At 26.1% G+C, this 4488-nt stretch overlaps 1 long non-coding RNA gene across 1 annotated transcript; it reads right to left on the reverse strand.

Moving 5' to 3' along the window:
• Window positions 1-522: 522 nt before the first annotated feature.
• On the reverse strand, window positions 523-4224 carry LOC136085776 (uncharacterized). Its single transcript, XR_010641167.1, has 3 exons — window positions 4140-4224; window positions 826-946; window positions 523-733 (listed from the first exon to the last, which is right to left on the reverse strand). It is a non-coding gene; the product is annotated as an uncharacterized LOC136085776 (long non-coding RNA).
• Between the last annotated feature and the right edge of the window lie 264 nt (window positions 4225-4488).

Genomic DNA, 4488 nt, shown 5'->3' on the forward strand with positions numbered 1-4488 from the left:
CCGCTGCGCGGAGAAACTAAGTTGTATATAAACTAATATATATATATATATACATACATACATATATATATATATATATATATATATATATATATATATATATATATATATATATATATATATATATATTCATACACACATACTTTAAAACTCTATTCACATCTAGAAGGAACCTACGAGATGTGGAAACACTCACAGGGCTCGTTTAACAACCCATATGACAAATGTGTTCTAAGTACAGAGAAGTACTAGCCATTCCTTATGTAGTTATGTTATATACCTTCTAGCATACTACAGAGAAGGATTAATGATTGAAAGGTGCATATAGTGAGGCTTATACAAAGTTTTTTTTTTCTACCACTAATTTAGGGAGAGAAAAAAGCAAAAAACCCTGTCGGTTCTATTGAGAAATATTCTTAAAAACAAGTTGAGTGTTTGGATGAAATTTCGTCCTACCCTAATGGTTTTAAAATAAACTTTTCTGAACTAGCACGTAAATTTTCTGTGACAAAAAGGTAAAAGTTTTAAATGTCTGCGATATAGTTACAAAAATGATAAACTAATAATAAATGTATTATGCTAATAAATTAGTTTTACCATTTTAACAGTAATAAGTACCAATAAAAAACAAGAATTTTAAACAAAATAATTTTAAGGTATTACACCCCCAAACGGAGGCCAAGTACTGAAAAGTCTTTTAGAATCTATGAACTGTGATCTAAAAAGACCAAATCTAAAAAAAAAAAATGTCAGATAATACATACTTTGATGGCACTAATATTAATAATATACAGTATAGAAGAAAAAAACGGAGGTATTTATTACCTTTCCTTCACTTATCATTAATAAGTTAAACTTTTCAACTTTTATTAATCATTCATGTTTAGACTCAATTATAGGTTAAACATGCCATACATGAGAGATATATCTTTGCCATGCGAGCCAACTAATAAAAAAATAAAGCAGCAACTCAAAAAAAAAAAAGCTGATGGAACATATAATTCAGGGGAAAAGATTGTACCCCAAAGATATGAAAAAGTAGTTATATCATCTGAAAATCAAACAATTACAAAAAAAGAGGTTCATATTGAAGGCAGAAAAATTTCCTTGAAAGATTTAAGACTAAATATGTTCAAAGACCATGAGATTTTTATGAAAGTTCGAAACGATAATGAACTAGAAGCACTTTCTCAAAGGCAAATTGTTGGTGCTCTTGATAATATTAAGGAATATAAAGATGAATATGACACCTTAACTAAAAAAGAGCTGATAAATATACTTAAAACTTATGAAAGAACAAGGAATTTAATGTTTTGGCATGGTTGCTCCAGTATATCTAATCACACTCACTTTCTTGTTACTGTTAGCATAATGTATGATACAGCCATATTTTTAGGTAGCTTTGAATTTGAAACAAAAGTATGGAGAGGATATAAATGTTCAATCAGAGGTCGAAAAGCCTTATTTATACATACCAGGGATGCAGAGTCCCAAAAGGACTCCGGCTTTATATCTCTACTTTTTCCAAGTCTGTAGTGTCCAGAAGCTCTAAACATGATTGTTGACTTATGATCTGCTATAAGAAAAAAGTTCATGAGATTTAATGACTTTAAACTTATTATTTTTAAGCCCTGAGTCCTGGAGTCCTTGCCACCATTATACCTAAGGACTCCGGACTCAAAAAATAATTCTTCCTCTAACCTAAAAGTCTTAATTTTTTTCCTATGAGTAGTCCATAAACTTATTTATATTTTTAGAGCTCCTGGATACCAAAAACTAGGATAAAGTAATCTTTTTGTGACTTTCGAATCCGGAGTCCTTTTTGGGACTCCGCATCCCTGATACATACTTGGTAAATGTCCTTCCAATGACCAGCAACTTTTGTATAGCGATGACAGGATTAATGACATTTTGCAATTGAGCAATCCCTTAGAATTCAAGGGAACACTTATTTTAGATGTTGCACGAATATTCAAAGGTGACAATCCAACAGCACAACTGGAAGCTGGTCATCAGAATGGTGGTAATTATTTTTGTTGGGCATGCAACATGCATGCAGATCTTTCTAATAATATATCTATATCGCTAAGCTTCCCATACACTTCCTTACAAAATCAAAATTATAGGAAAAACCAAATTATATTCATTTCTAAAAAAAGATCAGATTGAACAAGAGCTTTATGAAAGAAATATTCAATTTCCATTAAATACATCTGTCAAAAAATTAAAGGAGCTATTGGCAAATAAAATGCATGGAGTGCAAGGATTGCCTGACCTTCTTTTTAAAAAACCAGGTTTTTCTTTAACGCAACTAAATCTTCTACACTATGAAATTTTAAATAATGAACCAATGCATGATATTTCAAACCATATTAAAAATATATTTGATGAATTGCCATATTTAGTAGAAAAAAAAGATAAAAAAAATTGCAGAAAATATAGTTAAAAGCTCTTTCAATGGTATTGAAGCAAAAAATGCTGCCAACTATTGAAAAAGTTTATTAATAGTTACTAACTGGTTCCTAGAACATTACAAGGTTGGTCACTTTGTTTTTAAATTTTTACTAACTCTGTGCTAAATACAAAACATCCTTTATATGCCAGAAGAATCAAGATCAACACACAGTATTCTTCGTTTAATAAATACCACATTTGTACATGCAATAAAAAAACATTTAGAAAAAAAAAACATTTTATAAAAGAACATTTAGAAGCTAATTTAAAAAAAAGCAAGCGAAAATTCTTTGGTGAAATTATCACTCACTATCACATTCCATGCTCCACTACAGTATAGATTGTTTGCAGGTCGTACGTCTAATGTGGAAAAAGAAGAAGCAATGTTTCAAAATTTGAAACTGTCTACAAAAACATCTTCTAATCATCATTCAGATAATGTTATTTTTAATGCAATAATCCACAACCAAGCAAAAAAATATATAAATGAAGGAAAAAAGTTATGTGATGGCGTTTCAATACTTCACAAATTCTACCAACCATTACATAGTCTATTTAATAAGACAAAAATATCATTTACTTGGATTGATAAGAATAGCAATGAATATCAAAAACTTTTAGAAAAATCAGCTGACTATTTAGTAGAAGGCATTAATGTATGGTGGAAAGAAGTTGAAGATGGAGTAGTATTCTTTGATATAAACTACCCCAATAATTCGAAAAAAACATTTTCCCATTTTTGTTCCTCCTCAATGCAACAACAGTCAGAGTACTTAGAAAAATCCTGGAAACATTGTTTGGAAAACAAACACAAAATTCCTGCATATAAAATCACAGTTAATGCAAATGTGTTTTATTTAGACACACTTCAATATTTTCAAATTTTTAACACTGAAAATATATCTAGAAATACTATTATACCACTAGATACTATTTTGATTTAATAATATCAAAGTTTTTCAAATTAGTATTAAAAACAGTTATATAAATAATACAATTATTCTTAATGACAACATCTAATGTATTTTATTATAAAAGAACTTGAATATTATAAAAAATATGTTTATGTGTTTACAACATTGTCATTAACATTTATATATATAACAACATTATTATGCAAAATATGGTATGGATACTGCAAAAATAATGGCTAAATGATTGTGTACTTAACTGTACATTCAATGGTTATGCACTACATAACGATTATGCGCATATATAATTTTAACTACATATATAATATATATATATATATATATATATATATATATATATATATATATATATATATATATATATACTACATATTAAATAGTTGTAACACTACATATTAAATAGTTATAACTACATATATAATATTTGTAGTTATAACTACACATATAATATTTGTATATATTTGTATATATATATATATATATATATATATATATATATATATATATATATATATATATATATATATATATATATATATATATATGATTATCATATATATATATGTATATATTATATATAATAATGCTAATATATCATAATAATATCAAATAATGCTATATATCATATTATGATATATAGCATTATTTAATAACATTATTAATATTACATTATATTAGGATTATTATATTATATTAAGATTTATTATTGTATCAAAAATGAATTTTTATTCATGATATAAAAAAATATATTACTTCTAATAATTAAGTAAAGTTTAACAAAAAAATATATATATATTCAACAAAATATTGCGTTTCTTTACAACATTTTTTTACTACATGTTTAGTTTTAAACAATATCTAAACAAATGTTGCAGACCGGAAAAAAAGTATGTTCGTTATCACCGAGAATAAACAAGACAAAAAAGTTTGAGAACTTACATTAACGGCGTTGAGAACGCAATGTTTGAAATATATATTAAAGTATATTAAAAAATAAGAGTTTATATAAGAAGCTAGCAGTGAACAAATTTGAAAAAATCAGTAAGTGAATTTATATATATATATATATATATATATATATATATATATATATATATATATA

The sequence above is a fragment of the Hydra vulgaris genome, chromosome 10, assembly GCF_038396675.1.
Source record: "Hydra vulgaris chromosome 10, alternate assembly HydraT2T_AEP".
Lineage (NCBI taxonomy): Eukaryota > Metazoa > Cnidaria > Hydrozoa > Anthoathecata > Hydridae > Hydra > Hydra vulgaris.